Source organism: Aphelocoma coerulescens, chromosome 1 (genome assembly GCF_041296385.1).
Source record: "Aphelocoma coerulescens isolate FSJ_1873_10779 chromosome 1, UR_Acoe_1.0, whole genome shotgun sequence".
Lineage (NCBI taxonomy): Eukaryota > Metazoa > Chordata > Aves > Passeriformes > Corvidae > Aphelocoma > Aphelocoma coerulescens.
Window position 1 is genome coordinate 69,973,867 of NC_091013.1, and position 27,642 is coordinate 70,001,508.

Genomic DNA, 27,642 nt, shown 5'->3' on the forward strand with positions numbered 1-27,642 from the left:
CCTCTGCACCCGTGGCACAAGCTTACTTAAAGGACTGAGAAACTTGCTGTCCTTCCCAGGATGATTCTATACCATCAAGCTTTCATGGTCTAAGGCTGTATTAGCTTTATTCCATTTTCTCCTGTCACATTACAGTAATTCCTGCTGAGAAAATCCCCATGGCAGGTTCTGGGGTCCAGAGCTAGGTCCTCCAGGGAGAAAGAAAGTTTATTCCACAGTATCTCTAAAGAGACTGCTGACCAATCCCAACTCCAGTCTAGTAACACTTGCACTGTTGAAAAGAAAGGAAGGGAAATGCAGAGCCTTCCTGACAAGACATCAGGATAAACACAGGAGAAGGATTTAGATAGATTCTTAGAAATTGTGAAAACTTCTGGAACAGAAGTACTATTTCCAGGATTCCTTCCTTCCTTCCTTCCTTCCTTCCTTCCTTCCTTCCTTCCTTCCTGCCTTCCTGCCTTCCTGCCTTCCTGCCTTCCTGCCTTCCTTCCTGCCTTCCTGCCTTCCTGCCTTCCTTCCTGCCTTCCTTCCTGCCTTCCTTCCTTCCTTTCCTTCCTTTCCTTCCTTTCCTTCCTTTCCTTCCTTTCCTTCCTTTCCTTCCTTCCTTTCCTTCCAAATTCCTTCCAAATTCCTTCCTTCCTTCCAAATTCCTTCCTTCCTTCCTTCCGAATTCCTTCCTTCCGAATTCCTTCCCTTAAAGTAAACAAGGTAAAAAAGGTGAAAAAGTTATAAAACCCACAGAAGTTAAACAAATGGTCCTGGTGGGATGACAGGAAGCCAGGAGAGGCAGATGGACAATACTGTTTGGGTTGATGAATTGTGTATCCTCGTGTAAAGGAGAGGACAGTAAATGATGAGGAAAAAATCTCCATAAATAAGTTCCCAATTAAATAGGGCACTGAAAAGTAAAAATTTGTGGGGGAATTATAAAAAGCCCAGAAATATGAAGAGGAAAACTGTGTGTTTTAAACTAGCATGTTGTGCTATAAATGTGCAAAAAAACTTAATGGGAGGAAGATAATTAGAGACACAGTAACAAAAAAGCAGCAACTATATGGAAAATACAGCATAGAATGTAGTGTATTTGATAATATATCTGATGGAAATAGTCTAATCAAATAAATTCAGTATCTCAGGAAACATTGAAACCCTCTTGGATGTTTGAAATTTCCATTCTAGATAAGAAACATCCAGTAATATACAACTAGGATGACAATGATTTTATGTGACCTGCTCAGAACAACTGTCAAACCAAAAGGCCAAGAAACAGAAGAATATCAGGGGAGGTTTGCCCATGCTCTTGTTGAAAGGGTACATGTCACAACGGGGGTAGATGCTGAGACTAAATTTTTAGATATGACTGGCTGATCTGTAGAGCAACTAGCCAGGGCATGTAGGAAGGGATGCAACTTGTGGCTTGCCCTTGTGCAGTACATTTTTTTTTTTTACTTAAAAGCTCTTTACACAGTACTTAGATCCAGGATTTTTGTAGTCCTGGTGAGCTCCCTGTCACCCAGTCTTCTACCCTATTTAATGCCCAAGAGGAGACCACATAAGCATGACAGGATGTTGTTTCTTGTTTAAAAAGAAGATAGAGGGGAGACCCATGGGATTAAATGTGTTTACATGATGTGCAAAATGCATTAAATAGACAACATATAGGATATTCATGGAAAATTCATATTACTTAAGATGTTAGAAAGACCCAGAAAGCACTCAAGACAGAAATAAAATGATCTTAAAAGAGTTCTGATAACAAAAGATAACAGACTACACAATTTCCTTTGTCAAGAACTCACCAAGTACTGTTACAGAAATAACCCACATGAATTAAAAGGAACATTCTAACGTGGTTAAATACAGGAAGCCAGAGCAGTAATAAATGCTTTTCACAGAACACGAAAAAACTGAGCTACCATTCCCCATTGGAAATAGAGATCCCCACTGCAACTGTTCGGTATATTCACAGATGATCTGTGAACAAGAGAAAATAATTAGGTGGCAATTTGCTGATATTAATAAGTTTTAAAAACACATGTCAAGAGGAGAATTGACTAACAAATGTTGAAGAAAAGTCTAAAGCTAGTGAATCACAGTGTAATAAAATGGTGAATAAAATCCAATAAAAAGAAGCAAAAAATGACACTCCTATCTCAATGCTTAGCAACACTGAAAAAGAAATAGAATGTTATTAGGATAATACTGGGGGGAAAGTAGAAAATAAAAACATAGCAATCCTGCTGTGTAGACTTATTGCATTCAGTACTTTCCATTTCACTTGTAGTTCTACTCTGTTCAGAGATGATTTGGTAGAAATGGAAAATACATCAGTTACAAGTTGTGTCCCTTGGAGTCCGTATTGTGACCAGTATTACTTAACATCTTCATCAGGGACATGGATGGTGGGATTAAATGTACTCTCAGCAAGTTTTCAGATGACACCAAGCTGAGTGGTGCTGCTAGCAGGTACTCTGGAGGATGGGATGACATTCAGAGGGATGAAGTTCAACAGGAGCAAGAGCAATGTCCTAGACTTGGGTTGGGGCAATCCCAAATATGGATATAGGTTGGGCAATGAGTGAGAGCAGAAGAAATTCTTTACTGTGAGGGCGGTGCGGCACTGAGACAGGTTTCCCAAAGAAATTGTAGATACCTCATCACTGGAAGTGTTTAAGGTTGGGGCTTTGAGCAACCTGGTCTAGTGGAAGGTGTCCCTGCCCATGGCACACGGGGGTTGAACTTGATCATCTTCAAAAGTATCTTCTGAACCAAACGATTCTATAATTCTATGACTCTATGATACATGTTAAGTCAGTAGCTAGCTATATTAAGAAAGAAAAGAAGTGAGTCAACCTAATGCATTTCCATTCATCAGCTGCTCAATTTCCTCTGTCTCTGAAAACAGGATATGAAAATATTCTCTTGCTTTTAAAGCTTACATCACATCACATCACTTGATGTCAGACCTAGGAAACAGGCCAAAGCTAGTGATGTTTACTAGTACAAATGTGGCCTAGATTGGATCTGGAATGTATTGGGCTGTTTGATCTGACCTTAACTTGCACAATGTAGTCTTGATACTAGCAAAAGCTTACAAGATAAGGTGCCAAAGAACTTTTTTTTAAATTAAATTTTCATTTTAGAGACATCATAAAAAAACACTGCTTTACACTTACATTATCCTGATATTTTCCTGGAGGTTTTTAGCAGAAAGGGATGGTAGGGGAGAGGAGAGAGGGGAAAGACATCCTAAGTTTTCTGTGGAAAATTGGGAAAGATCTGCATGAAAATTAATTCCTTCACATAGAGGCATTACTGTCACACAAAAGAAGAAGAAATCAGTTCAGCTGTGAGCATGTCCTTGTCCTGGAAAAGTTCCAGTCCTTGCAAGAAACTCAGGATTTACCTGTAACTCTTGGATATAATTAAATTCATAAGTCAATATGGGTTTATCTGCTATCTTTAAATCTTCAAGGTATATGCTCAAAATATTCAAGTAATTTTCTCAATTTTTTGCTAGTGCTAGTTTCTCGGTCACATTTTCCATGTGACACCAATTATCCTGTCCCAATTAGACTCTTTGCTTTATATTTTAAATGTTAGGAGTAACCCTGGCCTAGCCTCTTTCTGAGAGGTGGGCAGGGTAAAGAGTATTTTTCTGGAGCCATTGTCTAAATTTGGTATGAATTCACATTTTCTATTGCACCTTTTGCAGCTACACCTTTAAAATTTTGAAGTAACTCAAAGTCCACGCAGGTTCATCCATTTTTTAGAGCAGGTGTGAAATTGACATTATGTTCAATGTAATAAAATATCTTTAGCATTTTTGAAAATAAAACTCATGCAGTTACTACTCCAGTATTTATAAGTTTTTATATGGGTTTAGTTGTAAACTTGCAGTAATTGAGCTCATATGCAGAAAATAGAATCACAATGACTGCTTGTGCAAAGTAATAGAGGAGAAATTTGCATCAGAGGTGTTCCTGAAGCCATTTTGGGACTATTTTTTAATATACTACTTTAAATATTGTTTCCGATACCAATTAAATAATTGAAACAAGATATAAGAACAATATCACATGCTCCACCACAGAAAGTGCAAACACACAATGTGAAATATTTGCCAAAAGTGCAGAATATATATATCTCACCTCAGAAGCTGTTCTAGAATCTACAAAAAGTATCAATTACTAAGCCAAAAATCATAGTTATCTTGTGAGTGCTTAAAAACAGCAAATATATTAATGATTTGGAAATTCATGAATGCTATTTTCCCCATTGTCTCCTACATTTATGTAAACTTTTTTTCTAAGACCAAACTAATGTTCTATAGTAAGTATTCTTGAGAGTTGAGAAAACCATCTGATAACAGATGCATTAACTAAGCTCTTAGATTTGTCCCTAGCCCCTTTTGCTTTTCTTTGCTTGACACCCATACAAGAGGACAGTGATTTGCTGTAAGACAATAGTAGCTAAATTCATCTTCCAGTTGTTGATTCATCCAAAATCATTCCACTGCTGGTCTGCCAAAGCTACAGTAAATAAAATCCCATTCAAACACCTAAACCCTTCATACATGCTGGCAAGCCTTTGGTGTAGTGCTAGCTCTGTAACTGGCACTAGACACTGGCTTGCAGTGCTTTTGTTCTGTCTGCCATTTCGGATGAGTGAGCATGTACAAATGTCAAAAGAAATAAAAGCGGGGTCACTTTGAACAGTGCTGATCTTGTCTCATACCCTTTACATTGCTTAAAGTACTTCTCATTATTTACCTTTCTCAGAAGAATATTTTTTCCATTTAATATTTGCATTTAGAGAGCACATGGCCCCTTGACACATTCCTCCATTCCCCGATACGTGGCCGAAGCTTGTATATTCCACAGTTAATCCTGATGCCAGCAGAAAGCCCATCTGATCAGTAAAAGACAAGGTAAAACCTCATAGGCCTATTCACAGTTCTGAGCTATACCAGACAACAGCAGTGACTCGTCTGTGCCACCCTGATGAGACAGTCTGGGGACTTAGCAGAGTAGGCTTGTAAATCTTGACTAAAACCACCAAACTCTGGTATTTGGTTAGAAGCTTACATGCCTCTGATATCTGTTTGTCATCTTATATGCCACAACTCTTTTTATGAAAAGTAAATCAGCCTTTATTTTTGTGGGGGAAGGCCTGTCCAGGGAGAGTTTAGGGTCCAGTTAGCCTCCATCTCGGTCCAGGTTGCCTAATCTCCCTTTTTAGGATCTCCCACCCCAGAAGTGTCCAACACTGCTGAACCTGGAGGTCATTGTGCAGTTCAGTTGCAAGAGAACTCTATTAAACTTTCATGCTCTGGATAGCCTAGTAAACATATTATTAACTGTCACAGCTATTATTGAGAGTTTCTGAGCATTTCATTTCATCTGACACTGAGGTCACTATTTTATATTCTTTTGGCTCTTGGTTTATGCCAATAACTGTTTTAGTTTGCACATCTACTAAGGGACACAATTACTGATCCAGTTTTCACTGAAGTAATTGGAAAACTTTTCATCAACTTCACTAGGAGTTAAATCAGATTAAAAATGAAGACCAGTAATAGACAAGGACAATATTCCATTCTTAAATTGATATTCTTTAGTTAGATGTGCTATTTCTGTGTATCTTTATTCTCGCCTGTAGATTGCTACCTTTTGTTATAAGATGTAGGCTCTGATATATAGCTTAATAAATTAATTGTTTGAGGGAATTGGAAGATATTTTATAGAAAAATTCTGAGATGCTGTTTGATCTTTTATTTTTCAGTATTGATGTGCTAATTCCTATAATGAAATATCATGACATCTTTATAGTTTATATAAATGGCACAACTCTAAAACAATTTCAAAAACTAAAAATGCAGCTATATAAAATAAATGTGCCATTACAATCTCTGCTATTAAAATAAAATAGCTTTTAAAAAGTGAATAGTTATGTGTTTTTCAAGTTTAGCTATCTCATTTCTCTAAGATGTTTACTTAGAATAACTACTTTGCTTCTTGTTCTTAAGATATTTTGCTGTGCTAAAATTTGGCTTAGTTGTGCTGTACAAGTCAACAAGCTGTGTATGTGTGTATGTCATCTGTGTTGTTATCAATTGTCACAGTTTTATCATGATTGATGTGGTTGCAAAAAATACATGAACCCCTGGATCTTTGTTTTAATGAATTACTGGAATTTCTGTGAATTAACACTTCCTAATCTTGGTTCTAAAATACAGTTTTCTGACTAGATCAGTATTACATCCCCGTGGCAATTAATCATGTGCAGAATGTATCCCTTAAAGGAGAAATATAATCCTTTTATATCCAGTGGAAAATACACTCTCTGGGACAGGATTTGGAGTCTGTCCAAGTTGCACATGGTGCAGGAGGAACTGTTTGCTAGTGTTGATAAGACACTCTTCTTAGAGCTTCTTAATACGTACATGTAGGGCAGAGTTTAGAATGCCTGGATATCTTAATGCAAATTTCTGATTATTCAAATGTCCATCTTAACCAATAATTACCTTGAGATAAGTACTTTTTCCTAAAACACAAAAATATAACTAAAATCTGGTAGGTTTTGGTTTTTTGTTCTCTACCTTGAAATACATACATACATATTTTTTGAACCTTGACTTTAACCTGCAGTTTTAAAAATTTTATTTTTCTGCCAGCAACATACTGAGTTTGAAAAGGTCTGTAGGGTAATAGAAAATGTATAGTGGTGATAAGCAGTAATTTCACAGTTAACCGATCGTGATGTTACAAGATGCAGTGCACCCTCCTAATCTTTCCTTATTCTTTCTCTTTTTATCTCCTTTTTTTTTTTTTTTTTTTAGCAGCCTAATTAGTATTGCTTGGTAGTTTTATACAAACTAATGAACCAAAGAAATAAAAGATGTGGCAGTGAAAGTGCTTGGCCCAGATTTCCAGCTGTGGTCATGTACTTGGTGTACTCAGGGGAATAAGAGGATGTGTCCTTCTGAACTGAATCTAACACATCCCCAAAACCTTACACATCAGGTCTTGATATGCAGGGAGATCACTTTACATTCTCCCAGGGAAGTTTAAGGTAAAATGTTTTATTTCACTATTGTAATTGCCTAGGACTATGCATCCTGACAGACACCACAGGAGAGCTCAGGAGAGGTTACTTGTTACACTGCTGTAACCTCACCCTTTGCATTCATCTGTATCTATCTCAAATCTCAGAATGAGCTGAACAGAACCTTCCTCAAATCTCAGAATGAGCTGAACTGAATCTTCATATGTCTACATTTTTTGCAAGTAAAAAAAGGTGTTATTTCATTTCTGAAAGCAAATTGATTAGTGCTAGGTAAAATTTCTGAATGTGGTAGCATCTTTGACAGTAAAACTTGGGGAAGGATACTTCAGAAAAAGCCCAGTAAAGACTGACTGTAAAAGATTGAAATTAGTATGAGTGTAACAAGTTTATTTATTAAGCTTTAGATCACACCCTGATTCAAAAGGCTGGGAAAATATTATATGCTTTCTCTTACAATAAAGGAAAATATGGCCAAGGAAGCACAGAGCAGGTCAAAACCTATTGACCTTCCTTTCTAGTCTATGTATAGCTGAACTTTCTACAAACTGCCCATCAGTTCCTTACCTTTTAAAATGAGCTTCTCACAGACTTTAATAGCTAATGTTCTCAGTTCAATGCAAAAGTGCATACCCAAACCTCTACCTGAGTAGTTTTACAGCATCAGGATTTCCTTGCTAGAGCTGATTCTTGATACTTTGATTCAAATCATCAGCATCTTTTCTTCTGGGTAGATTTTTGTTTAGTTTCACTGTTCTTAATCTTAAAAATATACCATTCTTTTTCTGTATCTGCTTTAGGGACACAAACCATTTATAGATATATAATCTCACTCTAACAAGCAACTTGCATTTTACACAAAAAAGACCTGATCTTAACTATACCCTCCTATTAATACTTTCTCTGTGCCTATAATACTGTGAATGAAATGGAACAAATTGATTACAGTAAACTGGATGAGTTTTAAAGCTCAAGAAGAAGTAAGTCAGAGATACCAGCACTGTCTCAAATGAGTTTTGCCTGATCTGTTGTGGTCTTGGGATGGACAGCCCCTTCTCTGGCTCAGGGCACAACCTGGGCCTGATTTTTCCCCTGATCAGCTCAGTGAGGTGTCTACCAAAATGACATACCCTCTGCATATTAAACAAAGAAAAGTTTTGTTTTCAGTCTCCAAAGGGATTTTTGAAACAATTTTATTTTTTAGTAATTTTTTGCAGACTGTTTAATTTCACTCCCATTAAGTAAGAAGCCATGAAACAGATGGACTGTTCTGCAAATAACCCTCTGTATTGCATTCTGCAGGTTGCATTAGTTAGGAATTTAAATGTTTTTGGAGAATTACACTGCTCTCACTAATTGTATTTCTATTTGGACCAGTGCATGTAGAAGCAGAATCTACACAGAACTTTCATGATAACATACAAAGTGAAGTTCTGACAGTCAGGTAACCCAGATGTTATTTCTGTTGCAATTACACACAAACAAGGTTTTAACTCAAATAGGCATGGGACTGACCTAAGATTTGAAATGGGATTCATCTGTCCTAAGACAGGCATCAGGAAGGCCTGACCTGTCTATGATATGTTCTCTTTCCAGTCAATGGAAAGAAGCAGAGGGCCACTAAGAGAGGTTAATTTTCCAGTAGAGAATTTCTGCAGCAGATTGACTGATTGGCCTGTTGGGGTTGTCTATCTGCCTCTGCTTGTTATGAAAGGTAACAATCTCAGACAACCAACATGGACAGGTGGTGAGCAATCATGGCAACTGAGCATACATGTCTCACGACATTTTAGATTCTGTAGGATAACCAAGGTCCCCATGTGGATATGACAGATATGGCACAGCACTTTTAAGTATTGACCTGTCTAAGTTCCTTTCTTTAAAAAGTATACTTTTATATTTCAGTGAGTTTTGAAGAGGGCCTTAACTGAGGTAGGAAGCCAGATTGATATGCATGTTTGGAGATCTGTACAAACATAACAACCTAATATGGTGGATATGGGTAAGCAGACATCGTGATTGCAGAGTCACCACTCATACCCTCTTGTACTCAAGTTGCTTTCCTCTGTGCAAGTACAGAAAACATTGCTAAATTCATCTTACTGGCATTGGTAGAAGAAGTAGATGGAGAATGTGTCAAGTCAGAGAAAGTGTCAGCATCTTTGAAGCCGATGAACCAGTGAGAAGGAAAATAACATGTAGTAAGATTTCTTCTGAAGTTACAAACTTCACAAAATCAAAAAAATTGAAGTTGGGAAGTTGGAGGGTGATAAAATACCCTTAAGTGACCAGAGGTAATATGAACTGCTTTTCAATCATATTTGTGAGAAATTTTGCTTTTCCTTTTTTTTATCATCGTTAGTGATGGCACAGCTTCATGGTACTATTCCCAGAATTCATGTGGAATAGAAAAACTCTATTTTCTGGGAAACTAATCCTGACTATCACAAACCAACCTAGTAAAGTAAATGCTGCTATTCAGGGGCAAATAAAAGCAGAGTGAGGCTCAGTAATTGATGACTCAAGCCTTCATCACCTGCATGTATCAGAGTAAAATTAATGCAAAAGATCAACAGATAAGAATTAAATTTTACATTCATGCTGCAGAGTTAAACACAAGGTAGAGAATAACACTGTTTAGCAAACAGGAAATGACAGCTGGGACCAAATCTAGAAGAGGACTGAGTTGCATAGAGATTACACAGTGTAATGCATTGTGAAGCTGGGGCAGACACGTCTGCGGTCTGTGCCCATTTGCCTCATGGGGAGAATTTTGTACCTTGACATGGGAAACCAAAATAAACTCTCACTGCCTGTTCCAGCATGGAGTAAGGCCCAGTGTCAAGGATCAGTACAGAGCATTTCTGACATTTAGGAAGTGCTCAATAAGTTAAATTCTTCCAGGCGGCCTTGTACTCATTGCACATGGCCAGGAAATCCATGACACGTGAGCTATAAACGCAGTGCTTCCACTAAAACATTGGATCTGATGTGTCACCCTCCCAGAGTGCACTCCAACATTTTGTGCTGTTACAAAGGTCCAGTGTTTCCCACTGAGCATTTGCACTGCTGTTGCTGGAGGGCTGTACTGTTCCTGGAGAACAGGAGCAGCATGCTGCTGGACATCTGGAACAAACATCAGTTTCTTGAATCACTCATAGATGAGATTTCTGGGTTGCAAAAGAAGCCATGTATGAGAATATATTCATATATATTTTAGTCTTTCTCCTAGAGGTAGTTAGAGATTACTGGACTGTTAAGAGTTCATTTAAGAAATTCAAGGCTTAGAAAGAAAAAGCAGAAGAAAACTCTTCCTTCCCCAGCTAGGAATCAGGACATTCACCCAGGCAGGAACTGTATGAGACAGGCACCAACTGTTTCAAGATATTGCAAATAGATGTTTGGGGTTTTTTCTTAGTCAAAAAAAGTCACAGTTCTAAGGCAGGTAGCTGTCCTTTTTCAGCTGGCTTTATTTTTTCTCTCTGTTTCTGATTATAGAAATATTGATTTATTTTCCCCCAGGCAATGTTGGAACTTGAACAGGAGGGAAAGAGGATTTCTGCACTCATTCTAAGCTATAAGTATCTTCTTAGGGCAGTGGGAATGAGAGACCAAGGTTTAAACTCCTCAATCTGACAAGGAAACAGAAACAGGCTCCTACCTCCTGCCAATCAAGAGCTCAGAGGCTGGAAGCAGCAGGGCCAAGATGCTCAGGTAGCACTTGAACATACCTTAAAATAAGTGAGCAATGTTAGCTACATGATCAGTAGAGGGGATCTCTTGGAGGAAGGCCCAAGTGCAAGCATGCTGTTCTCATTGGGAATCCAACACTGGTGAGGACCAGAGACCTGAAGTGCAGGTGGCTGGGCCAAGACAGCTGCAGGGTTGTCTTCCACTCCTGAGCAGTTGCAGAGTTGTCTTCCACCTCCTCTGATCACACTTCTTCCCAGTGTGACCTTATGATCACAAGTCTCAGGCAGAACATTTTGCTTTCCCCTGTGTCCTGTCTCTGGCCTCCTTTACCATTATTCTGTCCAATCACACACTTTCTTCCCAGTCTCATGTTCTTTCCTAGGGGTTAGTTAAATGTGTCTCCTTACTGAATTGATGCCTCTTAAGCTTCCACCTCCGAGTCTTTGATACCAGGCTGGTGTCCAGATACTTGAAAGTTACTCATTGGAGCTCCTAATTAGCAAGTGGTCAGACAGCTTCATGGCATCTATTTACAGTTATCTGTTGGTAATGAGAGGCGTGCCTGATGTTTCAGAGGGGAATAATTTTGCAGAGTAATGCCTGCAGAGCAAGCTGTCAGAAACCAAACAGAAAAGATGTCCACAATGGGGTGGAAGTTTAAATATTGTAAAGTAAGATTATGTGGGATAAAAATTGTAGTTTAGATGCTTCAGCTTTTCTGTGATTATAGCCCACATTGAAGGACTTACAGGTCCTACGGGATACTCCCACTGTGGATCAAGTGGTGATAATGCAAATGTTTATGACTGTATGTAAGATGCTTCTGACACATAACATCTGGTTTATTTTCTTTATATGGGCATTCAGGTACTTTAAAACACTTAGGTTCATTTGATAAAAAATGAGTGAATCTAGAGACAGAACTTAATAGTCTTACTCTGTGAAAAAGCCTTTCAGATCTTTTATACCTTAGAGTTCAGTAAAGCATCTAAAAGGAAACAAGAAATCTACCCAGTTTACAACTGGTTTGTCTTTAGGATAGTGGTATGCTCTCCTCTGCTCCACAGTTGAATTGTTTTCTTTCAAATGAATGCATTTATCTCAGAGATAAAATTTCCCTGCCATTCCCTATACTCCCTTTAAACTCAGTGGAGAGACACAGATGCCCCGAAGAGTGATTCATTAATTCCTGAAATAATTTTTCAAGATTTGTGAAATTAATATCTCTGTGGAGTTGTCACTTCCTCTTCACGACTATGGGGAAAATCTGTACAATTAACACAGCCTACACATCTAGCTTTTGTGTGACCCAACTTGGGTGAATCTAAACTTGCCCTATGCCTTATTCCCATTTCCACTTTTTAATACTTTCCTTTTTCATTTCACATCCAGTGTTCAACCTGGGTCTATTCTGCCTTCATCTTATATATAATATATTCCATATACTTTAAACCTATTTTAAATCAATAAGAACTGATGGCATTCAGCAAAGTTAGCCTGAAGTCGATGAAATTGACTGTGAGTCAATCTGAGCACAAGCAACAGTGTTTGTCAGAGAAGATTCCTTACGTATTTGCCCAGCTCAAACAACCCAGTAAGTGCAAATCAGCATCTTTTCAGGATTGATTTTATGCCTCAAACTGGTAATATTTACATGTCTCAATTTTCTCATGAAAATGACTTCTTGTACAAGAAGGTTGTCTCTCAGTGTTCCTTAAATGTACAATAAAAGCATGCAAACAAAAAGAACAAAATGAAAAATATTAAAAAAAAAAAAAAAAAAGAGTTGTGGAGTTTAGACTGAGTGTGTTATCTAACAGCCACTACACTTCTTATGTTAATCACTTTTTTTCTACTTCTTTGGCAGAAGGTAAGAAAAAGACACAAGGCAGAACAATTTCCTGTATTTAGTCTGTTTGTATCTACATAAAAGGCTCTTTTCCTTGTCCTTCTTGGGTGTTAGAAAGAGGTTGCCATGATGTGAGACATTTAAGTCTGCTCATCTTAGAAAAACCTTTTTGCTGTTGATTATGTTTAGCACATCACAGGGTTCTCTGCCATGGTCACTTCTGTCCAGAGCACAATTACCTCTGTCGTCCTCTCTACTCAGAATATGACCCCCAGTCACTGAAGTAGAGTATGGGCTACTGCAACTTGGGAGTTATCATGGCAGGTCATTGCTTGTGGCAGCTGAGAAAGACTTTTTTTTGTTAATCATATAATTGGGGTCCATCCTTTACTAGTGTGTGACATAAGGGAATGCCTGTGGTTCTCAGCCTGACCATTGAACAGCCTGACAGAAAACTGACAGCAGGATCTGTGGCTGTCCTGGAGTGGCTGGCTAGCTAGGAGGTGCTGTGACCTTACATGTTGGTTTTACTGAGAAGAGGCTGTCATTTTTCATGCTCACCCTAAATACTATGTCAGTCCTCAAGGCCTGGGTTGTATCAGGCCTTGAACAAAGAACAGCTGTCTCGGATGTAGTCAGGAAATGCTCAGTAGTGCTCAACCTTTAAAGAGGCAATTAATACCATCCCATTACCATTAGAATGCCAGCTATTCAGTTACTGAAATGACTCTGGCCTGTTCCCTAACATGTCTAAAATAGGGAAATATATAATAAGAAGAAATCCTCTTCTGCCTTTTCCCCAGCCAGAAAATGAAGGACCATGATGTCAGACTATGAGAAAACCCAGACATTTGTGAGTAACCTTCTCTCATTGTAATAGAATTCAGACTTATCATGGATACAGAAGAAAATTGAAGCAGTTTTGAGGGGAATAACAGAATATTTGCAAACAAAAATGTGCTGGGAAAAGCATTTCTCCAGTATTTGCTCCTAATTAAAAACCAAACACTCACTTTTGCATTTTGAAACCTTTGAGAAGATCAGGCCTGACTATCTCAGGTGATGTTTTCCCATGGGCTCAATTCTTGAAGAGCAGAGAAAAGCATGGAAAGAACTTGCCAGCAGAGGCTTGCAAAAGAGCTTCCCAGATGATACAAAAAGGCCTTTTAAATTCTGTAATAAATAGGCATAAAAACGTCATAGATGGACAGTTATGCTTCAAAAATTGTTAAACCTCACATTTTTGTAGCATGCCTTTCAATACAAGGAGTTTTATCAAAAAGAAAAATAAATCTCCTATTTGGTAGTCATTCATGTTACATTTTATAGATGACAATGGAGTTTGGCCTTACTTGTCAAAACAATTAAGACAGACAGTGAAAAGCTTAAAAAAAAAATTGGGGTAGGTCTAGAAATCTGCAGAGTCACAGGAAAAGAGAAAAAGAGACACTGCCATAACAGCTGTCATGGGGAAACAGTAATTGATGTTTTGTGTAATGGAACACAAACCTCATAGTAAGTAATAAGTACTCAGTCATCATGCCACTAATTACTCAAACTTCATTATAAAGAACACCATGGCCACAATTAAATATTGTATATTACCCCTCATTCTAATTACATAGCTCTTTTAGTTGCACTGTAAAAGCAAGACATTATTTAATTATTTTCATTTAATGCATTTTAAAACAATATTTAAAACCTCATTCAACACCATAGGGATTTCAACAAATCATTAAAATCCCTATTCATGTGTACAGTAGCAGTTCTGTAGCCACATAAAGCTGGCACTCATTTCAACTTCATTTATAAAAATCAAACTTGGAAACTCACTGGCTTAAAAGGTCCTGACTCTGGCTGCCAGAGCTTTAATGGGGTTTCACAGATGTAAGCCAGCCTTAATTATATCCCTAAAGTGTAAAATATAGCAGGGGCAAATCCTGGCCACTTCTCTCCTGAGTTTTTAGAAAAAGTGGATTCCTAAGAGAATTCTGCAGGGACACTGCAGATGCTACACAGGTCTCTAGGACTGCCTCTGGGGAAGGCAGAGACTGTGGGTCTGAAAGGCCCCATTGCTACAGATACAGGCCTAAGAATATTTTATTGCCTTCTAACTGCAAAGACACTGATGAGACAGACAAGTGAGAGGCAGATGCAGTTGACATTGGTGCTGCTCTGTCTTCTGAAGTGCTCAGAAACACAGTGGTGTTTGTGGTGTCTGAGAGCACACCAGGGGATTCCCAGGCTGTTCTTCCCAACAAGATGAGTGGGTTCATAAAGGACATCACAGAGTCGGAGATAAGCCCTGTGGATTGAGGGGTCCAAGTGTCTAAGACTAGAGGACAGAAAATATGATAGCCTATTTCATCTTTCTTTTCCTTTCTGATGGAACTGGAGATTCAGGAAAAGCTGCTGCTATGACTGTGTCTTATCTGAGTGAGAAAGACTCATCAGAACTTTAATTTTGGAGAGTTTTAGGAAATTTCACTGGAGTATTAACAGGACAGCCAATATTTCTTCCAGCTGTCCCAAGCACTGTGGTCTACAGAAAATACAAGACTATCTATCTTGACATTTAGCGATGGCAAATATAGTCTAAAATAAGTAGACTGTGTATTTAATCTAAGGTTATTTAATCGTGTCATCTTTTTTAGAATACTTGCTTTCATTAGCTATGACCATATGGAGCTCACAGATGGCAAATAAAACAGTGACGTCCTGTTCAAATAAGAAGGAGGCAAGAACAGTAAATAAAATGCTGGCAAAATCAAGATGAATGATGTATGTGATATATATGTCATAGAGTATCCAAAATGTCATGTAACAGTTGAGTCTGGAGTGGTTTTCAGTCTGAACATCAGGAGATTTTAGACTGACATGAGAGAGCAACCTTAGAGATTAATCTTAGGGAAAGTAAAATAAGTATTTAGATCCTTGGAAATGTGAAAATGAAGGCTTCTCTCCTCTCATGAACTCTATTTCCACTTCGGTTCTTCCATGCTGGCTTTCCTCTTTTCTTCCTTCTCTGAGGGTACTGTCAGGGTCACTTTCTCTGATTCTTTTTATTTCATCTCTTGCAAGGAAGAGTATTTCACTGCATTCACTTTTGCATCTAGCTTGGCAAGGAGACTTTCTGTGAGCAGCAGGACCCATTGTTTCAGTCTAAATCTGGGAGACCAATTTGAGGAAGCCAAAGTACAAATCTTGCTCTCTAAACTTGGATAACTATTTACCCTTGTCTACAAAGTTTTATCAAAACCTGATTATTAAGTTATATTACCTGATGCAAAGCTGGGACAAAGCACTACAGCACATTAGGATGCTCTGGTTGTGGGCTGAAATGCCACAGGCAGTGAACAGATTCAGCACACAACTTCCACCAGCTGAAAGGTATTTCTGCTGCTCACCATCTCCTCACTGAGACCACTGATCTTCATTTCTTCTAAAGCAAAGACAAGCAGGGGATCTTAACACGTAATTACTTCTAGGCATGGGTGGTTCTAATTAACCCCTTTGGACAGGAATAGGGTGTAAGTGACTCCACAGCACAGGTCGAAATTCCCCTGGGTAGGTGGCAGCAAACAGCACTTTTTTTGCAAGAATCCAGCTCCTACTGCCTTGTATCTAAAATGTGTCTGAATATAAAAACCAGCTGACAATCAGAAGGCTCAGTACACCAGCCTCTGACCTGAACAAGCAGTATAAACAGCCCCTAAGTCAGGTGAACCTCTGACTGACGGATGGTGATGCTTTATTCAGAAGAGTTTACACACAGGCCTTATGCAATTAATATGGTACATTTTTGAGCATAAGTCCTATGAGGAGTGGCTGGAATTTTTTAGCCTGGAGAAGAGAAGGCTCAGGGTAGACCTCATCCCTCTCTACAATTACCCAAAAGAAGGTTGTAGTAAGATAGGGATTGACCTCTTCTCCCAGGCAACAAGCAATAGAACAGAAGAAATGGCCTGAAGTTGCACCAGGTGGGGTTCAGGTTGCATATAAGGAAAATTTTCTTTCCTGAAAGAGTAGATGTGGCACTTTGTGATATCTTATAGTGGGCATGGTGGTATTCAGTCACAGCTTTGATTTGATGATCTTGGAGGTGTTTCCCAACCTTAATGATTCTGTAATTCTAGTCTATGATTGAGGTGGTGACTCAGACCCCTAAGTTGATGACAGATGTTTTGGGAAGCTAATAGAGATGAAGTTATTCTTGCTCAGAGAAGGTCAGTTGCATCTATTTTCCTCTTTTAAATCAGACATCTCCTTCTTAGCCTAACATGAATCAAACTAGGCAGACCTAGACACAAGAGTGTGTTGTTTGTTCTTTAATACAGAATTTTAAAATTCTGGAAAAAGAGAAGTCAAGAATCCTATTCATCTCAATTGGCCAACTGCATGACAATAATACTTGGTCGCTGTTTGGCTGTTTCTTTCTGAGGTGAGAATGGAGGATTGAAAATGTTCACTTCAGGCAGGTAAGGATAATGAGACCTAACATGTTAATGGATGCACTCACAAAGACAGACAAAAGACTAGGGAACAATTCTGCATTTCCAGAAACAAGAAAAAAATGTTACTGTTTTTGTGCTGACTTGTCTGTATTAAACTACTGTAGGATTTTGGTTGTTTTTCTGTTTTACCTAGATAGCAGTCTTTTTTAAATGGGGATTGCATTCTGGTTTTCTCTTAGTGCAGCACTGTGCACTCTAAAAATGCTGGGCTGATATGTCCATAGGCACTCTAACAATACATGCAACTGTATGATGCTTCCAATTTTAGCATCCATTGTGATAGGAATATTGGGTCGACAAAATTAGTAAAATAAGCATGAATATTGTAGGAATACAAATGTGCTATATTTAACTAAAGGTTTCTAGTATCTTCTGAGTATTTTTTCAGACAAGTGAAAGATTTAAATTTTCTAAGAAATTACTGAAAGCAAACAGGGCTTAGCCAAGGGGATCAAAACTGTGAGATGCCAGGAATGTTTCTTTTCACCGTAGCCCACTAATTCTCCTGAAGCTGGCATTGTGCAAGATTTCCTTGGCATTCTTTAAGATATTCAGTGTCCAAATTAATTCCCCATTCAAAAGCATGAGCATGCACAATGGTGGGATACATTAACATTATGCCATTTGATACTCACTCAAAAATTTGGTATGGTCTGAATTAAGAAAAGATCAGTTAGAGAAAAAACATGCACAGAGAGATGTGGCATTAGCAGTTACAGTCCAAATCCAGAAAAGGATTTAAGTAGACTTTATGTCCAAAGTCCAAAACCAAAACCTCAAATTCTCTTACTCATTAACTGCTTTACACCGAAAGTCTCTAAATGCCAGTAGTTCTCCATTTCAAATCTGAAAATTGCCTAAGATGTCCCTTCTTTATGTATGTACAGATCTACCTGGTCCTAATAGTTAGATCCTTCATTCCCTCTTGGGATCTAGAAACTTGTTAGAGGCACATAGTGCAGGTGCATCAGTGGATGTACTGGCAGCATGTATAGTGTTCTGACAAAAATAAAATAATCATAAAATAATTTAGGTTGGAAAAGACCTTTGAGATCATCACTCCCAACTGCTAACACAGCCCTGCCAAGTCCACCACTTAACCATGTTCCTAAACACCACATCTACACATCTTTAAACACCTCACCAAGTTATATAAAGACTCCGCCACCTTCCTGGGCAGCCTGGTCCAATGCTTGACAACAATTTCAGCATATAAATTTTTCCTAATATCCAATCTAAACCTCTCCTGGAACAACCTGAAGTCATTTCCTCTTTTCTTATCACTTGTTACCTGGGAGAAGCTAATTTCCTTTAATCTTATGAGTTTTCTAGCACCCAAGCTAGTTTGTTTCTTAAATGTTAAAGTTTGTCCTTTAACTGCTCTACAATTTAAACACTCCTTAAAAAAAAAAAAAAGGCACCTTTAAATATTGCAAGGCTTGCTTATTTTTCAAAAGGATGGATCTACACACCAGAAATAAATCAGCTATGCAGAAAGACTCAGCTCTGGTAAATGGTACAATTTAAAGTAATTTTTAAAGTTAGATCCAGTCCTTAGTCGTACACTATTTACAATCACGTATCAATCAATGTATGGATGGATCTTGATTCTAAGTGCACAACTCTTACCATCATTAGTTTTCTAACTACTTTTAAATATTTAGACATTATGTGTTCTCTAATTTTTTGAAATTATTGTTTGAATTTCACTTCATCCCTTTGACTTAAATATTTTATAGACAAATTAATGTAAAAAAAATAGTTTTAAAAGGCCACAATGTTACTTAATTGTGACAGCAATCCCAATTTGTTGTCACACCTGTAAATATGTTGCAGATGCAGGGTCTGTGATACCGAAGAGTTATTGGTACTTGCTTTATTTTCGAATAACGTCTCTTTCAATGTAATTCTGTTCAGATAAATTGCTTTACTGTCCCTTCAAAAACTCTTCCAATATTCCTCCAAATTAAATATTTTTCAAGCATTAATACAGGCATTAACAAGGCTTTTGGAGAATTTTAGTGTGATAGCTCTCTAGTGATACTTCATTTCACCAGTACTTGCAGGAAAAAAACCCAAACCAAAAGAGGCTAAAAAACCCAACCAAACAAACAAAACTTTATCAGCCCACACTATTTATTTATTTAAATTCACTCTCAGAATAAGAGCCAATCTTCTGATTATTCTGTGGATGCTTATGTGTATACCTTCTGTATATACACCTTATGTGTGATTCACAGCTAAGTACAGACTTAAATAAATGGATCTTTTAATATAATAACTCCTTTCTGCGAATTTCCTTCCTCACAAATCTTTCAGGCAATATCTTGTCTCAGGATCCTCCTTCTCCTGTTTGAGCCAGTAATTTACCTCAAGGAAAACAGAGTGATCTGGGAAAACTTTCATATAGGAAGGAGCACCGTCTCTGCAGGCTTAGTCAACAACCATCGAAGCTGGTGAAGAAAGATCCCTTTGATTTGAGTGGGAACTGGTTTCAAACCTTTAATTGGGTTTGTATCTTAATCAGAACAAAAAGCTGTTCTGCGAGGTCTCTTGATTGAGCAGATATTATCGTCCATAAATGGATAACCCTTGGCTTCTTTGCTCAAATACTGCTTCTTTTTTCATACATTAATCACACTACAATGAAATAGAAATCAATCCTGATCAAGAGAGTTCACTGATGTCTGAGTTTTAATGAGAGGCTTTTTGTGTCAAAAGGCCACTGCATCTTTTCTAACAAGGCATAAAACCCAGCTTCCAACAGTCCCCAGGAAAGACTTTTTATTCTGAGATTATTTTAGAGAGATTTATGCCTTACTTTTCCATCAGTTCTATGTGACTGTAGACAATGTACTAATGAGAAATAAGGTTAATAAAGACAATAGGGTGAAATTCAACTTCTTGAAAATATTTGCAGTCACCAATAGGTGTGATGACTAGTTAGAAATAAGAGAACAAAAGCAAAAGCTGTAATTGAGAAAAATTATTGAATAATAATAATAATAATAATAATAATACTCTGAATTGAATCCATTACTATAAACAGGAGTGTGGTTCTAAGAATTTATCTCAGGATTCTTGAACAAAAATATATGATTTTAGCTTTTGAATCCATTTTAACTTGTAGCATGGTCTTTGGTTCACAGAATTTACAATATGCCTGGGGAAAAAGTAGAATCAGCTTATTCTGGAAGGGTAATCATAATTTATATTAACTTTGGAAATATTTTATGCAGGTGTGCTGCAAGATAATTTGTGTACCAGTGCTACTAACATGGTAGCTGACTTTTTTCCCCTGCAGGCAGAGGACAGGCGTTCCTGAGTCTGACATCCATCCATGGCTGGAGTGAACAATCATCATTAGGGTATTGTCAGTGACAGCAACCCCTTTTTCATGTATGGTGTGATAGTCTCTGTAGTTTTTTTAATGAGTGAGCCACCAGCACTCACAAGGTGTGTGAGCTGAGGAGAAGGATTTGGACAGTGAGTATCACACATGACACACCCCCTGAGTGCCTAGCTCAATGCAGTGAAAAACACACTACATTCCTGCCCGAATGTGCTTCCTCGTCTCTGAACAGAAAATGACATGCTGAGGGGATAAGAGCTTTCCTCTTCACAAGCTATGACCATAGTTGTAGCAAGGGTTTCTGCTCCCCAGAAGTTAGTTAAAGAAAACGTCATTAAAGGTGAGGGTTTTTTTCTTTCCAATGGTGCATGGGATTCTTCACAAGAGAAAACCAATTTTAAGAATCTTGAAACCAGAGAAGCTAAGAAAAGTCACCGGGGGGAGTGTCCTCAGGCTTGAGGCAGAGCTTGCAGGTAGTTAGACCAGCCAGCTGCAGTGAAAAAAGGACACTTGGGAAGACTTCCACAGGAATGGACCAAAAATCAGTGGAGCAGAAATCTCATCTCCAGAAGCTGCTTGTTTGGCTTATATTATGAGCCCTTATTGCCTCAAACCAAGCCCCTCACCAAATAACAACACCAAAAAACCCCAAGAACACCCTGGAACTTCTTCTGCCTTACTTTCTGCCACGCCTCCATTATCACACTCATTAGAACAATGCATTCTAGTGCAGTTTCAGATATTCTTAGCTGACATGTGCTGGCAATTGGACTAGACAGACCCAATCAGTATGCTATTTTGCTATTAACTATTTATAACAGTGCTTCTCCAACTTTGCTGTCAGTTTTGCTCTACTCTTTAACAGAGGCATTTTACTGATTTCTCAGGTTAGATTTATGTATACACTGTATGAAATCCTTAGAGGTTTATCATGTGCACAGGTCTGCTCTGTGGATTGAGGAACAAATTTAACACCTGCAATCCTGTTGCCCAAAAGGTTTTTTGTTTAGTCGTGGTTATATTCCAACAGTTAAACTCAGACTTTGCTCAGGTTAGGTACCAGCAGGTGTTGTGCCTTGCACAACCAGTTGCATTTGCAAAAAATCTGCAGATTATACTGTACTATGTTAAAGCCATTCTACTCATCTCCAGAGTCAGGGAAATGATGGTGTGCATCCACCTGCAAACACATGTCTATGTAAACACAGTAAGTAGTTCCCAAGTGGGAAGTGGGAAAGGGATTAAATGCTGCAGGTATCAATGCTGTGCTGCATTTCCCATAAGGTTTGTTGGGGCAGCAGGGATGAAGGTGACAGGGAAGGTGCAGTTGTTTCTTTCAGCTGGAGGCTCCATGGCCTCATCATGTTGGAAAGCCCCTGTAAGACAAATGCATGTTTCTTGCTTAAGGCCAGGCCCTGGCTTTGCCCCAGGCCATTGCTTAGAAATGGAAAGTGTTATAGTATGTGAGTTAATAGAGAAGAAAAAAGGCAAATTAATAAAGAAGTAGACTGAACTTTACCAGCATTTCTGCTTTATTCCTCTCCCAGAGGATTAAAGAGATGGTACTGAGATGGTTTGTTAAAAAAAATCTGTTCAGCTCCTGATCTTCAACGCTGCTGAACAATTTTCTTCTTCCATAACCATCTCTCTCATTTGCAGAGAGAGCAATAAAAAACATGTGCACTAAGTTATGGAACAGGGTGCACTGTTTGGCTGAGACACATGCCCTTTGTGACACGGGTGATCCTGAAGCATACGATACAGGACAAAATGTAGCTCCAGGGCAGCTTGCAGCTAGTCCTGCCTTAGCCACTGTCAACATGAGAAATGTTGGAAAGGCTTCCAAGGCACTCTTTGGATTGAAATAGCTTCACATCTTAGAGTCACTTTGAATTTTCCCTTTTTCATTTTAGACTTTAGTTTATATACCAAAGTGTAGCACTATATTAAAAGGATGTTTCTGTCTGTTTCCTTCCTTGCTCTCTCCTCCTTCCCTTCCCCACCAGCTGTTCTCTTTTCCTTGTCCATTCCCAGCCCTGGGTTGTTGCAGTACTAGTATATACACTTTAAAAAAGCTAGGAGCTGGCTCCTAGCTCTGATCTTTTCTATTATGGGAATGTTTAGAGTCACCGTCAACTGCAGCAGAAGGGTAGGGGAGGAGGTTATCTTACGGTCCTTTTGTGCAAGCTAAGATAATAAATTCAAAACCTGTAGATAGCTTCCATACAGGATTAAAAAAATAATATAAAAGCCTGGGAATCCTAAATGGATAGCCAAACAGGACAAAACGTGAATGGGAAGGAAAATAGCTGATGAAACCCTAGCTTTGGCCACATTTCCTTTCTCTAGGAATAACAATTTTTTTTCTGAATTAACTTTAAAGCCAATTCACTATAAGCCTTAAAAGTAAATACACAGATTTTCAAGAGCCCCAAATCTGAATGCTTTTAAGATATATTTTGCAATCATTTCCAGACCACAATAACCAGAAATGTTTTATTTGACCTACAAAGGGATGTATCTATCCCTGCACCTCAAACAACTTGTTTGTCTGTGTGTCTGTATTCCCCACCACAGGAGCCAGAAATACCCAAGTTCCCATTTTGGTATAACGATCTCCTCTTCTCCAAGCTCCTTCTGTTACAATGAATGCATGTGTATCCTAGCCAACGATAACTCATTAACACTTATAAAACCACCTACATATAGTTTTGGCTAAATTTAAAATATTGAATCTTTATAGCTTTTCCATAGCCTGTTTCCATCACCCTTCAAAATGTCCTCATTGCTTCCTAGTGAATCATAGATGTCCCAGTCCTAACTGGTGCTTAAATGTCTGCTTAAATTCACACCTAGCCCTGTCTACAAATAGGAAGTCTCAGACATGTGTGGTTTTGTTACAGGGAGTTTCATGGATGCCTACACCATATCACAGTGCATCGCACAACAAAAAGATCCCTAAGGTATCTGTGTACAAAACAGCTCTCTTTTATGGAACAAGCTTTATTTGGGATGTTCTCAGTGCTAGCCTATGCTTTATGCAGGTGTAAAAAAAAATGTTTGTTTCCCAACATCAGACTGTGTTTCAGGGGTCACCAAGACTGTGGGGTTTTAATAAAATAATTCAGTTTTAGGGTACAAAATACCAGGTCTGAGATGCTGCCTCCACATGAGGTACAGAACCGACTTAGTGCGAGATCACTCTACCACCTGAAATTCCTGTAAAAGTTTTGAAGTGGTAACTTTGTCCCATAGCCCACCAGGTATCTGTCTTCGTGCAGCTGACACAAAGCCAGCTGAACACTGCACAGTGTGTTCTGGTTAATCAAAAGGAAATGCAGTTGTGTTGTCACACAGGGCTTTTGTATTTGTATGGCAAGTCGATCTAGAGCAAGCTGATCTGCTATTAACAGACACAAGACCAAGGTGGTAATTGGAAGTGACATTAAAAAATGAGATATTTTTTTCAGAAGCCTGGAGATGGGACCAAAAGTTGGGTCTTTCTTAGAAGCTGAGGAAGAAGCCTTTTTTCTCATCCTGAGGACTGATTGCCACACATTGATATTTCAGCAGTCCTGGTTGGCCATTCCCCCAAGCTGTCACTGAAGCCAGATCTGGCTGCAGCCTTGGAAGCACTACAATAGGATGGGGAGCCCAAAGAAAGTGGGATACAAAAAGTATTTTGTGAATAAAGCATTAATTGGATAAAACTAAGAATATATTTGCACAATTAAAAACTATGGAGGATTACAGGTAGAGTTTTAAAATCCTGTTGGTCTTTAAATGGTTCAATATTTTAGTCTAAACATAAATAACATAAAAATTCTTTTCAAAGTGAATACTTTTACCACTTCTGTAGATATCTTGAAATTAGTTCTTTTGTTATATCTCTAGGCACTTTTTAAGCAAGTCCATCCTACACTACATCAAACTGACTTTGATGCTCCTCTCCATTATCTAAATAAAATGAACACCTGATCGAACCCTGAAGTGGCATCTTTGATGGATCCTTCATTAGTTCACAAAGATGTGTGTTGTTTGTCCCTGCTGTGGGAAGAGTGCAGGGAGGATGCCAGTGGAGAAGGATGTTGATATTGATGCAATTTGAGCAACTGTGCAATTGTGTTTGTAACTGAAGGCTGAATCCAAGCAGTCTCAAAGGGAATCAAATGCACCAGAATAAATCAGGGAAATTCTGATGTGTGAAGTACCTTTGAAATGGAAATGGACTGATTCATTGTAACATTAGGACATGATTTATTTTACTGAATGTACAGATGATTTTATATATATATCTATATATATATTTGGACTTAGACTTGATGGTCCTTATGGTTCCCTTCAAACGTGAGATATTTGATGATTCTATGATATGCATTTTTTGTTACATGTTGGCCAGTGTTAATGACTTCAGTGAAACTAAGTGATCCACTGTATTATTGACTGGTATGCTCTTCTAGAGTTTTAGCGAAATTTCTTTTGTACTTTAATAGCATTCTGATTTATTGAGATTTTACAGTGAGTTTAATTTATGTTAGTTAATTAGCAGTGTTGTTAGGGAGGATCAATTATGGGTTTAAAGTATAATTTGCTTAAGTCTGTTTAAGTTTTGTAAAGGGTTTTGCAAAATGCTTGGAACAGTTTGAATTCTATTCATGATGTTTCAGGTATGACAGTTTTAATGGACTTGCACTCCACTGATTTTTTGAACAAATTCCAAGAATGATTTTGTTTATTCCCTTTTTTTTTTTTCTTTTTTCCACAGAAAAATATATAAATTTAACATTAGTGGGAGACGTGATAATGATGATGATATGTCACCATTTCTTGCTTCCTCACTGCTGTCTGACTATCCTTTGATGAGAGAAATATAATTTCTTTCTCAGTCTTTTCCCTTCTTTCTTCCCCAGAGTGCTTTTACTTATGCATTTAAAATCCTTCTCTTTTGTCTTAGGAGAAAAAAAATCCCTACAGGAAAACTCCCCCTCTTCCTTTCCTGAGCTTTTCTTCACTTACTTTATACATAGGTATTTGTTACAAAGAAATTATAAAATATAAATATGTGAAAGAAGAACAAGGAGCTAACTTTTGGTCAACAAAAGCAAAATACTTAAATTTGTTCCATGACATCATGCATTATGGAAAGTGTGAATACAGAGCTACATCTTTGATAGAAACAGCTGCAGCATCAATGAAATCACATCCACGTGCTGCGGCTTAGGTCTAGTCTTGTAGTCTCAGAGTGATATCCCAGTTTTTTAAGGAAAAATAAATACTATATATCCTTCGGTCTTATTCTAAAGGCCTCTGAAGACTGGAAAATACCTTTAGCCTCCATGGACCTTGACCCCTCTTAGTGCTCATCTTTTTTTTATCAAATCACACCAGGAGTTTCAATGCAAGTCTGCCACAGTTTTGCCAGTGGCCTTGATTTGCATAAAAGGATCAAACGAAAGAAACTGAAATTAAGAACTGGAACAAATTGATGCACTAATAGCAAAAGATAAATGAATTACATTTTTTCTAGAGACCTTCAGCACTGCATTTGAGTTTTTTGCAAGAAATCTTCCAGATGGATATGCATATTTTTAAAAATGGAACTTAAAATAAAATATCAGGGAACCACAATCCCAAGACACAGATGTGTTCACTAATGTTAAGTCCTACATAGAAGAACTATTAGTGGTTGTTAATAAACGCACATATTTTGTTGTCAGTTGCACATTAAAGATGTTATATGAAAAGCCCATACTAACTATATATTTCCAAACTGCATTCTGAATCAAGGACTCTTAAACTTTTTCTATGGTCTTTAACTTTCTTTGTTAGATAATAGCCTCAATTTCTCTGGGCTGTGAAAAAAAGAGTGGCTAATTACAAAAGCTCAAGTTAAAGATTACTGGGATGAATGAAGTCTTTAAGTGCTATGTCTGCTATCTGATATTTTATGCTTGTAAGAGCTTGATGCTTCTCCATGAAAAATAAAGAGCAATCTGAACTTTTAGAAGTAACATGTCCTCCATTGCTTACAATACAAACCTTTTGTCTTGGACTTGCCTGTGACAGTAGTCATCAGAACATTAGGATCAGGCAACTTGCTTCCCGTAAGTCTTTTAGTGCAGTTAAAAACCCTTGAACAATTCAAACCCAAAAATCCAAACTCAATTCTCTTTCAAGATCTTTAAAGGATCTTGAAGTCATTACAGGTTAAAAAAATATAGCCTGATTGTGAAAAGATCCATTTCACATGGCATTTATTTTTTTCCCATAAACAAGGTTCTGCAAGCAACATGCTAAATATTTCATGATAGCAGATACAAGATGTGATATTCAGCTAGCTTTATCCTCTGTTATCCAAGGGGAAAAAGGTCCATTCTGTGTGTTCAACTAGGGCAGAGACAGAATGTGCATTGGTTATAAGGTTTACAGAGCTCCAATACTTTGCATTAAAATATAACTTAAATGAAATGAAATTTCCTTGTGTTTTCTACTAAACTTAAAATTAATTTAGCTGCAGCACCATGGGTTAAAAAAAAAAAAAAAAAAGGCAAGAAACAAGGCCTGATTTGAGATCTTCTCATACATTTAGAAGACCTTGGGTAAAATCTGATTTCACTGATGCCAGTAAATTTATTAATTGTGAAACAGGGCACACTTCTATCTTCAGTGTCTTCCCTTCTGTATAATAATACTTATCCTACCTGTCAGTGAAAGAAGAAAATATATCAAATCCAGACAAAGTAAAGAAGCTTGGTTCTCTCTCTCTTGTCGAAAATACCTTTCTGCTATCTTTTCCCTTAACCAAGAACAGCTTCCATTGCAGGTTCTTTATATTTATTGACAAAAATATGATCGTTTTTAGCATTTACCCCTTCATTTTCTACTTGGTTTTAATATGATAAACCCTGCTATTGTCATGCTATCACTACCTTCATTCCAGATACTGAAACTGATTTCTTTTTCTTCGTTTCTGAGTACATCCCTTTCCTTCCATCTTTAGGATGTCTAAAACAATCACTGTTGTCTTTACCCCTTTCTACCCATGACTCCCTCATAGACCCGTTTCTGTATTTAGTGGAAGGGAGGGGGATTATTTCCCATGACTGAACTCTGCTCCAACCATCACTATATATAAAGGTTATATATATGCCTATTGCAAGGTATAGTAC

General features: G+C 37.9%; 1 long non-coding RNA gene across 5 annotated transcripts in view; it reads right to left on the minus strand.

The window, feature by feature from the left end:
- The window catches only part of LOC138118976 (uncharacterized), a 54,862-nt gene that overhangs the window by 25,788 nt on the left and 1,432 nt on the right, over positions 1–27,642 (minus strand). The window contains exon 3 of one of the 5 annotated variants that reach the window (XR_011155347.1): positions 20,262–21,849. The exons of 2 other annotated variants lie outside the window; for them this stretch is intronic. This is a non-coding gene — a long non-coding RNA (uncharacterized lncRNA). Of the gene's footprint in view, positions 1–20,261; positions 21,850–26,745; positions 26,861–27,004; positions 27,175–27,642 lie in introns of those variants that run through there. 2 more of the 5 variants (XR_011155345.1, XR_011155348.1) reach the window with 2 other exon arrangements.